Source organism: Anser anser, assembly GCF_964211835.1.
Source record: "Anser anser genome assembly, chromosome: 1".
Taxonomy (NCBI): Eukaryota; Metazoa; Chordata; class Aves; order Anseriformes; family Anatidae; genus Anser; species Anser anser.
In genome coordinates this window covers 85,638,148-85,651,788 of record NC_139720.1, presented here as the reverse complement: position 1 = coordinate 85,651,788, position 13,641 = coordinate 85,638,148, and the positions used below count along the sequence as shown (strand labels likewise).

The 13,641-nt window shown below is 35.9% G+C and overlaps 1 protein-coding gene and 1 long non-coding RNA gene across 4 annotated transcripts in view; both read right to left on the bottom strand.

The window, feature by feature from the left end:
* CADM2 (cell adhesion molecule 2) overlaps positions 1 to 13,641 on the bottom strand; it is a 660,501-nt gene that overhangs the window by 483,013 nt on the left and 163,847 nt on the right. The gene's annotated exons all lie outside the window — the stretch shown is intronic.
* Positions 1 to 13,641, bottom strand: part of LOC310900144 — a 226,596-nt gene that overhangs the window by 142,725 nt on the left and 70,230 nt on the right. The window contains exon 4 of the long non-coding RNA XR_014584856.1: positions 317 to 10,583. This is a non-coding gene — a long non-coding RNA (uncharacterized lncRNA). The remainder of the gene's footprint in view (positions 1 to 316; positions 10,584 to 13,641) is intronic.

Here is a 13,641-nt window from a genome sequence, read left to right as displayed (position 1 = left end):
AGGACATTTGAATATGATCCAATTACAAAAAGGCAACAAAATGTTTTAATACTTCAAGTTTGCATTAGTTCAATGCCTAAAAAAACAGGCTACTTTGATGGTTTGACTATTGACATTCAGGTGACAAAGGTGAGGGTAGTATGAGAATCTCTGCAGAATATAAAGATAGAGTTGCACATAAAATAGATTTAGCAAAATAAGAAATTGACCCATCAAGGGAGCAGAGACTCTTCTGCAAGCCAAGCTGCTAATAGAATAATTGAGAAAGCTCAGAGTAAGTTTATGCTCTGTCCATGCAGGAAATTAGCACACTGACCTTCCCTCTCATATCCTCAATGCTAAAGTAGTGTCACCAAGGTCAGTGATTGCACGCACACACACAGCACCTGCACTCTCATCCTTAGCATCTGTTTCCTGGCATAGGAAAACCAAACCATACAGTAACATAAGAGAGCTGCAGAACTGTAAAAGGTTAAAATTATAAAAGTGAAGGTTGCTTTTAAAGTCTACAATGATCAAAGGATTATTGCATTTTGAGTGTACAATAATAAACTGGTATGTTATTCCATTTCTATTTTAAAGAAGTTTCATATTAAAAATAATGAATAATATAAATTCAGAAGCAATTACTTTTCTGCCTTTCACATTTACTGCAATAGTTTATGATGAAACTGAACAGTGAAAAGTAATAAATATAATCACATTTCATTTTGCTGATCAACAGCAATCAGGTAGTGTACTATCATATGAGATACAATCAATATAACAGGAAATTTATATAGAGATGTTTACTGCTACTTATTGGATACTTCAACGGATATTTTAAATGTATAATTACAATAATGACTCATTTGTCTTTCATCATAAAAACAGAAAGCTTCAGTCCTTGGGTTTAGAGATAGAAAAGCTCTGTGTTCAGACAGAACTTCTAGAAAGAATAATTTTCCCACTCACTTTTAAAAGGACTTGAAATCACTCAAAAATACTACCTTTTAAAAAACATTCTAATTAAGCATAAAGATTTCAGTGAACTTAAGCAAATGAATAAGATGTCCAGTACTAAATGAAAACATTCTCATACTGTCTGTGACGGAAGGATTTGATTAATACGTATTTTTACACTGCTTTTGATACCATGAATCTTACTCAGGAAGATATTTATGCATGTTTCTAATCTCATTAAAGGCTTACTTGCTGATGAGCTCATTGTATTTCAAGATGTGCTTTGTTTCTCCTGCCATGATTTCTTTAGAGTTGTACTTCACAGATAAAATACCAAAATTCCAGCATAAGTAGTCTAATAGGATGCTCCATCTGTGACACTGATAGTATAAGGTGTTTCAGAAGAAATACGAAAGACTCAAGGGGAAATTTCTTCCTAAATCCAGGCAGTTAGCAGATGTGACTCTACCTCTTCAAAACAAATCAAGGCCACATTACCTATTTTTGAAATCTATGTGATGTGTTCTTGGTTGTGTTCTTCCTTTCAAAACCATCCTTTTTGACTATTTCTATAAATCATATCAAGTTTAAGTTCCATTAGTTAGATCTTCTAGATTTGTGTTTAAAGACTGTAGAATAGACGAGAAAAGAAAAAATACAGAGCTATGTGTTCCTTCTGGGAGGGAGAGTTTTTGGCCTCTCCATGGCGTATAAAGTTATCATAAATAAAAAGGGAAAAATGCTGTAGAAATTGTGCCATTTACTGGATGGGTGGTGAGTAAGTAGCAATTAGCAGGTAACAACCACCTCAGTGCTACTGGGGAAAAAAAAAAAATTTGAAATCTGAACATGTGGATCCTGTTTATAAAGAAAGACAGAAGAGGTAATACTAGAACAAAGCTTAGAAGTGTACAGACAACATACATCTTTAAAATCTGCTGTTGACAGAAAAGCAGCAACTTTTGTACCCTTTCTCTTCTTAAATGTAAGAGACTGAAACTCAAACTTTTTGTACCAACAGACCACAGGTCAAACATTAAAATGTTTTGAATATCATGAATTCTTTATCAACTTTTATACTAAACTCTTTAAATCTTACATTTGAAACATCACTCATTGGAGATACTGCAGAGCCTTCACTGAAAATTTCCATCAGCCAGAAACTGTAAAAGCCTATTCCCTGTCTAATTTACTACCACACACATTTATATAAACTTTTATACTGGTTCTGATTTGGCTTCCCATACCAGTTCCACTCTGACTAGATTTTTGGGAGCCATTTCAGAACACCCTGACCTTTTGAACTATCAGTATTACATAAAAAGGAAGTGATAGTTAAGGGAGCTTGTGAATCAATCACTCAAAAACTAGAGGAGCCCTAGTGACAGGAGCAAACAGTGTAAGGGAGCCATTACAAAATGAGCCAGGGCACATAAAACACCTGCCTGCGGAAAGTGATTTCTCTTAAGTCCTGCCTGAGAGCCCGCGGAAAGAATTTGAGCAAAGGCAAGCAAGAGAAGTTATTTGTTCTCATTTGACCTACTTCATCTTCTAATTAGCATTTGGTAATTGGCTGGAAAAAGTCCAATTTATTGCCCAGTAGATGCTCTTCAGGTATGCCGACTGCTTTGGGTTAATGCCTGGGGAACATGGCATTCTATACTAAGTGATTTAGGAATACAAATCTCACTGTAATTAAGTGGGATCCAAGTACCTACCAGCCAGGGATTTTTGATAATCACAAATGTTACACTGTATTGCAAAGGCTGACATGAAAAAGCTGCCAGTGCAACTCCCTATTTACTAATAATAAGTAAATGAAGGAGAGAAATCTCACTAGCTCTTTCTTCTTTTCAAGTCATAGATCATCAAATTTAAAAGATACAGTAAAAGCTTTGAGAGGGAGAGAAAGGAGAGAAACTAAGGGAAAATAAACACATTTAAAATCAATCGTAAACTAAGTATTTTTAAGAATCAATTCTAATTTGGGGTACAGCAGTCAATAACAAATATTCTGAAAAATTGCGAACAAGGTTAAGTGAAAGGCAACAAACACCATAAAACACTGGCAGCTCAATCAAGCTACATTTCTGCTTTTCTGTAGGGAACAATGTTGAAGTAACAACAATTTGCCAAAGTGTTAAATGAACTTCAAGTGTCTGCTCTGCAAATCTCAATCTGAATGAGTATCCTGAGGCATGCTATCATGTCTGAAAAAGCTCTAGTTGAATGAAGTCTCATTTGACCCCTGAGAATCCGTTCAGCAGAGAAATAACAATACAAAATATGGGAAGAAAGCCATTGTGACACATTTTTCTGAAGGTGGCTGATTTATTGTGTTCATCTTTTTCACCAAAAATGCCCCAGTACTTATTCAGTATAAACATCTTAAGACAGCACTAGAAACTTTACAGAAGCATATCTGTCTCAACAAGAAACTAATGACCAGCAGCAGTGTGGATGCTACCTCTTGTTAACTGACTCAACATAGGTAGTGTTAAACGGTAAACAAGAAGTTCTATTACACTGAGAAAAAGTAGGTATCCTGTAAACACAAACGGCAAGTGGACCCTAATTTTGATGGAACCAGTCATGAAGCTAAAATTTTAGGGAAGCTTGATTTGATATGGAAAGCTAACGACATCCTTCCTGTCTCATTAAAGAATGCAAAGAAAGGCTTTTCTGGACATAGAAAAATGTTTTCTACTGAATCTTATTCACTGCAGAGTTCTGACTGAGGCTGAGGATTTCAGATCAATCCCCTAGTTTCTGAGAGTTAATCAAGTGATTAAACTTTGACTGGAAATTTCAGGGATAAAGCTCTTCCACCTAAGCTTAACCTCAGCATGTGTGATGGAATTAAAATTTACCAAATCCTTACCTCCCTGAAGTCTTACTTCCCTTTTGTTTGTGAAACAAAAACTGATGAAGTGTTGTCACCATCCAAACACTACACCATACGTGACTAACATGATAGGTTAATCATATTCATATTGCTTTCCCTCTTCTCAGTTGCTGTTCTACGATATTTGAGAAAATAAAAGTTAATTTATACCCTTATCCTGCAAGTGCAAATGTAAATACTCAGTTCTGTTTTGCTCCGTAGAGATTAAAACGTGTATTGATCAACCCATATACATTCACTTGAAAACAAGACCACTAATTAGATCCTAAATGTACCAGGAAATTTAAGTTTCAGTTATGGGTTCTGCCACAAATGTGTGGTGCACTTTAAAACCCTTGCCTGAAAGATACTAGGGGAGGACAAAAAATATTACTTGGTTCCATTCCACATCAGATAATCAAAACTTTTTTTTTTTTTTTTTAAACAAAGGAAATGAAAACCAAAAACTTTTCTTTCTTCTTCAGTAAATTCTTCCACAAAATCTTTCTTGCAAGTTCCTCTGACACTTTTTGCTGTTTTACCTTACAAAAACATTCTAGTAGACTCATAACATTATTATTTCTGACTTAGTTGTAATCATGCTACTGCACACAAAGAAAATCACAGTGTTAGGGTTTCGGATGGTGACCCCTGATGAGTAGAGTAAGGACAGTTCAAAGCAAAGACTGAGGAGAAATGGCTATGTCCACAGCTCAGGCCACAAGCTGTGTTGTTAAAAATCAGTCATCCCTTACACCAGACCATATAAACAGTAAAAAGTTCGATGCAGGAGAAGATTTAAAAACAAAATAACTTTCAGATTCCACAGATATCAAAACATGTCAAAATCTTTTGAAAAACAAAAGCAAATAGCCAAAATGTGTTTAAATGTCCTTGGATCACAAACAAAAAGCTTACAGAGCTTGTTCAAAACACAGTTCAAATGCAGCTGTTGCATCCATGTTTGTCTGAGCCTGCACAACCTAGAAGAAAGGTACTGAACAGAACCAGAAAAAAGCATCTTATTTTTACATATCCCACAGTCCTAAAACAAAGGTGGGCATGAAAATTTTGCAAGCTGTTTTCTTTATTTTTTCTCCAGAAATAATTCACAAATAAACACTGATGCAATGAGACAGCAAGCATTTTTGCTATTCACTGTAATATTCTCAAGCATCGCTTGCATAACAAAACTTAACCAAATTGACTGAAAGCTTGGTTATGCACCATGTGAAAGAACTCAGAATATTATATAACAACAGAGTTGACCTACTCAGTTCCCTATAACATCACATTGAGAGATTCAAATGCTGTAACTTTTGAAAAAGTTTACAAGAAAACACTCCAATGCTTCCCAACGTTAGGGGAGAAAAAAAAAACAAACAAAAAAAGTGGGGGGGGGAAGCATAATGCACTGAATATGATTATTCATGGCTTCTAACAAAATTTGCTCCTTACTGTAAAAGTGAAACCTTAGTCACAATGCATACAAGCAATGAGTGTACATGTAGAGAGAATTTTTTAGCCTATCTATAAAACACATTGAAACGATTGAAAATAGGGACAAGAACTTTTTTGATTAAGAGTAAACACTAAGTAATTAAAACAGAAATAAAAATTAATTGCTTATTCAATCATATCCTAGTTTGAAAAATTAAACAATTGCTGACAAATTGTATCTATGAATATCTACATAAATTACCTGTTGGAAGTGCTATCAATATTACCCTTCCTTATTTCTCTTGCTGAGTGCTGCTCAGCTACCGAGTAATATAAATCTTTCATATTTGAATGATGAAGGAAGAAATGGGTCTTAGGAGCTTGCTCAAAATCATGAATAAATCCAACATTACAGGTTTTGATAAAAAATCCGCAGAGGTTCTGGTCTCCTATCCTTCTGCATCATGCTGTTCTGTTGCTAGTTATGAGGACTCCAAAAGGAGAGCAGTAGCCAGCATGGGGGAAAAAAAAAAAAAAAAAAAAAGGAAGAGGTAAACTAAGTCCAGACATGGGCAAAAAGGTCAGTCAATCCCATTATTGTTGCCATTTTTAATGGCACCTATTTTTAATCAGCCATACATAGAAAAACTACCAGAGTTTAATGAATATAAAACAAATTAATATAACACGAAGTAAAATAATGTAAAATTTCCATGGTGATAGTTTCAAAGAACATAGTAAATCATGGTTGTACCTAGAAATGGTAAACTAATTTGTATTCATTTTCTGGCATTATTGACAACCAAATAGCAAAATGAATCAATACCTAAGCTGTTTTCTGTTCCTTTAAGTGACGGAGCCCTGTAATGTAGTTTTATATTCTACAAAGGAGAGATTATTACATTAAAAAGGGAATACTTCTGTGCAGATTAAACCTTTCAACATCTTTGTCATTTTAAAACTAAAGGTGATATTTGTTAAAATAGTATGGGTAATATTTTTGCAGGAGGCTGAAAGTTAAGTCAATCAAAAGCTTCAGTCTGAAATGAGAAATGGCTTCAGTGAAATGCCGTTGATAATGCAACACAGGAAAACATTACATACCTTTACCATTTTTTTTCAATAATATAAATATATATATATATATAAACATGCAGTATGTTATCTAAACAGTGCACAGAATAAAATTAGGTCATAAAAAGTTGTAGACACTTATCCCCTGTTTTGAGATAGAATACCAGCAACAGTTTCTATTTACTTGCTTGAAAGGTTGGTACTAAGAATGAAATATTTCTAATAAAGGAGAACTTAATGAATGAATGTAGCTATAATGCTAGTAAAAAATAACACACTAAAAATGTGTTACGAGAAAGTCAAAACTAATGAAACAAGATACAGCAGGGATACATTAAATAAACAAGGCAGAGAAGAGATGAGGATGCAGCCTGTAGTACTTTGCGTAGCTATCTGAGAGCCATACAAACAGGGGAGCATCTCTGCTGGGGGATTTCAGTGGCGTCTCATTTTGTCTAAGCAATCTGCCTATGCAGACACTGAAGGCCTGGGTTCAGTCAACCATGTTGTAAAAAACGGATGACAAAAAAAAAAAAAAAAAGAGGACTGATCTGAAGAAGCCTGAGAAAATGCAAGGACCCATTTAGACTTTGCTGTTATGTGGTACAAGCTCATGAGGATTGTACAAAATGCAAAGTGACCTGAAAACAACACCCCATAGAGCTCAGCATGGTAGAAAAATGATAGAGAGCACAAGTTTCTAAACCACAGTATATGCACCACTACTGATATACAAGCCCTTTTAAAATGGTTCACTGCCTGGCACAAATGCTGCCATTGCCTGTGGTCACAGATAGAAGGGGAGATGGGACAGCAGTGGGAGTTGCAAGGCTATTGCTCTATCTTTATTACTGCTGAGGAATAACTTACATCACGCAGTGTAAAAATCTTAGTATTTATGACCAAAATTTAGATGCATAAAACATAACCGATATATTGGAAGATGAGAAAACTCAAATATAAGGACCATGAAGTGAAAGAAAAATGTTAATAGCTCACCATAAAAGAAGTCAAGAATGCAAAAATAGGATTTTCAAACAACAGACTATAAATGGTTCCCCATCAACCAACAAAGGTTGAAAACTGACAGTATCAGAATTATCCCAAGAATGTGAACAAATATTGTTAAATCGTTCATTTACTTTTTGATCACTGCATCTTCAAGACTAATCTCTGTTCCACTGTGACAGTTTGCTGGAGTAGTGAGCCACAAGAAAGAAAAAGAATGTAAAAGATAAATAGCGCTGAGTATAGAATGAACTTTCTTTTATTAGGATCTTATGTTACTTAAAACAAGTAGAACTCCAGATATTTTTTTTTAAAGGTCAGCAAAATATAGGGGTAAAATATGTTATTGCCATAAGTAAAGGATGAAAGTCTATAATGATGAAACAGCAGAGGAAAAGATTTTTTCTCTGTATTCTAAGAAATAAGTACTTTTACAGTTCAACCTTTTATTTAAGGATGTAAGAATGCATATACTGTGTGCACATATATAAGACATATCACTCTAATTCAATAGATCACATTTCTTTTGACTTATGAAATTATTCCTGTCCCTGGAGTTTACAAGGTTTAAGGATTTTAAATTTTATTTAGTACTTCTGATCCTAACAGCAGGCTGCCTTAGGCCTCATTTCCACTTAATTCAGAAAAACAATGTTCCTTTTTCATGTACTGTCTGATCAAAGGTTTGTATTTAGCACAACACACACTCTAAAAAGCACATTTTGAGTGGATTTCTTACAGCTAAATGAGAAACTGAGCCCAGCTCATGGAAAATGTATTAGTTCAGGTCACACTGTTTTCACAATCTGTGCACAAAGTTGCCTTGCCACATTTATGGCACTACAATTAGTAGTGTCAAAAAAAAAAAAAAAAGGTATGGATATGATATTGTTACATAATGGCACAAAAGCAGGCAAAACAATCACTGAACAGAAAAAAAAAAAAAAGAGGTGAGGCTTCTTACTTTTCTTGAGTGGTTCATGTCTGCATTATTTACATCATTTGGGTGCCGATTAAAAGCTCTTTTGGCATAAGATTCAAGTATCCATGTAGCTGCGTTAGTGTTGATGGATCTTTGGGCCCAGCAATCACAAGAATGTGCAGAGTGAAATGTCAATTACTTTGCCTTAAATATTATGGGCAGATCACTTGTATTTAGACAAGTCTGCGTGTACAGTCACTCACCGCCTGCCAATATCCGTAACGAACTTCTACTTTAACAACCTGAAGAAAACAAGGTCAAGTCAATCACAATCTATTTCTGGCATTTTTTTTAAATAGCTGATATACCTCATACAGCCAGTGACAAACCAAACAAGTAGACTGTACAGTTAAATAAATTAGTATATTTTTAATTAAACTATTTTGCTGAAAATTTGTTGTGACAGTCTACCTGACCTTTGATATCCTCTAGAAAGAGTCTAACAATCAAGATGCACCAGCTCCCAGCAGTGCTCATGATGTGCTAGGTCAGGATACACTTTAAATGTTTCACAGGTAAACGCCAAAAGAAATTCTGGCTGGGGATTTTACTTGTTTTGCTGCGTCGAAACTAAGAAACAGATACAGTGTGATCTAGTCAAAGACATAACCTTACAAAAAAAAAAAAAAGTAAATGTGTTATTTTAAGGACCTGTGAACTGATGATGTTTCTGGACTAGAATTGATGTCATGGAGCTCAAGACAAGCACCATGCCAGCTGATGGTGTTCTGGTGCCAGCTTCCTTCCGTTTGTACTTCAAGTTTGTTATGGTTGATAAACTGTGTGTGACCAGAAACACATCGTTTATTTTACTTCAGCTGCTGCAGAGGAGAGAGGCAGAATAGTATTAAATGCAGTATTGAAAGAGCTTCCTTTGCTAAATTTCTTCTGTTTAGTTTTTATTTGGCTAAAAAGACAGAAAAATGCAAAAACTGTGAAGTTTCAAGTTCACATATCAGTAACGGGAAGATGATTTAAATGACAATTCCTGCAATCATCTTTGATCATATTTGATTTTATTGATGATAAATAATTTTCTCCATTTTAGAATGATTCCAAGTTTCTGCTTAATAAACATCTCTGCTGACACAGTCTGCTGTCCACTCAGGAACAAACATCATTTCCTGAGATGTAAATGTAAAATCTCACTTAAAGCTATCATTTTCAGCTAGAGGTTTTTACTCTGCGAATTTTTCTTATTTAATCATTGTCAAAGAGGTCATATCACAACTTAAGCAACTTCATTTCCAGTACCTTTCAAGTGATAAATCTGAAGGCGAATTGGATTGGAGAAAAATTATCACTTGGTTCTTAGGGTCAGCCTTCCAGGCTTTTCAAAACAGATTTCTCTCTAGTTCCCTGACAGCAGGAGCAGAACCCTGTGTCCTGTTCTTAAGTCTGAGGAACAAATCCTTATATCCAGACCCATTTCCATCCCTAAAGCAGTTTGCATGCTTGTTGATTCCTTGACAGCCTTTCACCAGTTCTGACTGCGATTCCCTCTATTTCCAGTGTTCGTATTTGTCACTGTATCAATTCTACAAGTTCAGAAAGTGCATTTTGGTCTTGCACATTATTAAGTATCCCTTTCACTTTGTCCTTAAAACTATATGAGAAGACAAAAATCCTAGTATCAACAAAGCGGGATTGTGAAACAGAAGACTGTAAACCCATTAAAAGTTCTTACTCTGGAGGGAAAGGAAAGGCTTTCTGACCAACCGCGATGGGTCAAGTCCATTTTCTGAAAAAAACGTTTATCTGCAAGAGCGGTCTCCAGATCAGCACCTGCGGCACCGCTTCTGGACGAGCCACCTTGTTCTCAGACTCCGGTTCCTGCCTGTAATTCCCAGGGGAGTCCAGGTTGCCAAGGGCTGCCCCAGCTCCCCTCGCCCCCCGTGGCTGGACTGGGCTGTGTACACCCCAGCATGTGGCACCGCAGCCAGCATCAATCGCTAGGGGCAAGATGCTCCTGCTTCTTAAGGCACAATTCGTGGGTGACACTGCTTCACTTTCCCTGTTGCATGCTCAAAGTCTGCTTGGGTTGATGCTTCCTCTGGTTGTGTGAACCATGGTTGTGCTCTCTCAAGTATTTTCTGTGGTCTTGAATCAAGTTTTTAAATGTATTTCTCCTTCCTATGTTTTAATATTCTGTTGTTTTCACATGCTAATTGGAAACAGAATTAACTTTCTGGCTTGCTTCCTCAGTGAGGCAAACAGAATTCATCACCTCCACCACATATTAATACAATGCACCTAGAAAAAAAAACATATATATTCTTGGAAAACTTATACTTCATGTTACTAGTTAGTATATGAATAATTCACAGTCTCAATTACTCAGTGACAGAATCACCATACAAATTGGAGAAAAAAAAAAAAACAGGTCATTTTTTCATGCAAGGGAAGATTGTCCCTCGTATTCAACATCCAAACTAGTGTATTTGTTAGAAGCAGAAATGGAAGGTTTCAGGGCCAACAGGACGATAGGCAAGGGGGTTGTTTTCTTTCATGGGTCTGGATTCCTCACATTAAAGATGAAGAAAATATAAGCATCAGATGAACATGCCATTTTACCTGCATAGCAGCAATTTGATTTGACTGCCACCAACAGAAGATAACATTTGAAGGATGAAGGATGAGACTTATCACAAAATAACTGTGACCAAGCAAACAAATTATTGGTGAATTTTGCAAATAAGTGCATCGTTGGTGGTGTGTGTGTGTGTATATATGCAAAGGTCCAGCAACCCTTGGCAGAAGCTGAAGAAAGCACAGCAGACAACCACAAGGAGACATTACTTTTATTAAATCTTTGCTGGGGGGAAAAACAAACAAACAAGCAAAACCTGCCAGGATCTAAGCAAATACCTATAAGCGTTAGAAAAGTGGGAAAGCAAGTCTCCTTTTCTCCTTCAAAAGGGAAAGCAAATAGATACATCAGTCACTGGAAAATATGCAGTCAGTTTGGAGCAGAGTTGCCAAATCCATTTAGCATTTTATAAATGGGCACAAACTCTTATAAATTAATTTGATATTTGATTTTCAGTTTTGTAAAAGCCAACATTTAAACCCTAGATACTAAGGATATGAGAAGAAAGGTCAGAACCTCTGTCAGGTCCAGAAAGTTACTTGAGTATTGTCTCATTTAAGTATGAGATAATACATAGCACAGGTACAGGAGAAAGATAAGACACTGACACGTTTACATGTAAGTAATGACAAGCATATGTGTTATCAAACTGCAGATACGATAATTATTTGTTACCACACAGCCCTGAGTGATTAAGCAAGCAAACTTGCATTTACCCCAAAGCAATCATTCATCTATTTGGAAAGATTTGCAATTCTTTTTGTTTGTTTGTTTTGTTTTTTAATCAAATAAATATACATAGCCTTTGCTTAACTGCGATAAAGTCTTGCTTCTAACCACTCTGACATGGGGAAAGGAGAAGGTCATTCTAACCCCAACAACAGAAAGCATTTTAGCTATGTAGTTGAAATTCCTGATGGGACAGAAAATAGTGCTGACTGGTACCTGTAAAGACAGCCAGTTTCTGCCCCTCGCAGCAGAAACTGTTTCTGTACGCTTGGACTGACATCCCTGTTAGTTCTCCTCATACAGTTTGCTGAGGGAAATGTGCAGATGTTTGTTTTGATGATCATGTTACACAAGACAACACTACAGGTAGATTTTTTTGTTTAAATTACAGGTAATAACTCAGCATATTTTAGTTTTCCAATACTGAGTTCTTCAGAGAAAGCTCAGTATTAGTGCATTAGAAAAATCCTTTTCACATTTAAATTTAAATCTTTCTGAAAGTTATTAGCTCTGAGACTAGCACAAAAGCTTTGAATCAAATGTTCAGTTATTAGAGCTGAAAAAGCATTTGTTAAATACTGAAATGTGCATTGAAACAAAAGGAGAAATTTCATGTTTAGGAAAGTAATATATGACGCAAGTGTTCTATATGAATTTCCTCAAATGTGTGTGAAAATTATTCAAATCACAGTGAAATTTCTAAAGCTAGAAGCATGCAGCCATAGGTACCCTGGGGTACCCACAGAGGTTTTGCTTTTAAAGTGTTGCTAGTGAACTGCTTCGGAACATACTAAAAGCTTTTTCAAGTGTTCTAAGAAACCAGGGCTCATTGTGATTTGTATTGATTCCATAAACTGCTGGTAAAAATATAAAACATTTGCAAATGAAAATGAAAATATTTCGTGAAGAAAAACAAAACAAAACAAAAAGTTAGATGTGGCAACAAAATCAAATGCATATAAAAGCAAAGCTTGCACCCTTGCCAAGATTACTCAAAATTATTCTGACTGTTTTCTAAAAGGTGATTTTGCTAGTGATGATAAATTCAACTGAAATGTGATGTATGCAAATGAGAATTAAATGAACTGGATTACCTGCAAATTAGAATACATCTTATTTGTTATTGCCTTGCATGCAAAAGCAAAGATAACGTTTTAAAAGGCATGGACAACATTACAATTTATTACTGCAGCACAATCATGACCTGCTGTATAAAGCAATTATGCAGCTGCAAAAAAAATGCCTGCATAATTTCCTTTCTAGTTTAGGTTGCTCTTCGTAATGGTACTCCAGAATCTTAGCTTCTCCAGCCCCTAATTCTCTAGCCCATATGCCAAAGGCAATAACCTTCAAAGGATTTGGTTAGGTTTACAGTGCTACATGTGGAGGGCTGCAGACAGGCTGTCATAGCTATTCAGAGTTGTGAACTGATCCTATTTGTCAAAACAGGTGTTAATAAAAGAAATTGTAACAATTTAAAAGTCAGTGTTAATTGTTTCACGGCTGAACACTACTGGGAAAAAAATCACTAGTGACCCTTTTGTTATTAAATGCAGAAGCAAGGAGTGACATGGTGGAGAGGGCAATATGATACTCCTCTCGCAGGCTGCTGGAGGTGGGAATGAACTATGAAAAATTTCTCACCTAGGATTTACAGTAATATTCTGTCTTCATCCAAGACAGATGTGAGAGGAACAGACACAAATTTATGGAACTGCCTCTTAACTGTGGCATGATAAGACAAAAGGAATCAATGAAACAAAGTCCTGGGAGAAAAATGATCTTCTCTTAATTCTTGTTTACCATACGCTGCTTATAAAGTTATGGGTGTGCTAGCCCCACAGGACTATAGAACCCAGTCATCGTCCAAAAAGGGTGCAGATGAAGCAAAAACATGCTCAGCTCACCCTGTTTGTCTACAAAGTTAAATCCTGTTGCATTTCATTATTTGCAGGCCTAGGAGAATTTAACACCTCGTTTTCCCCCTTGGCT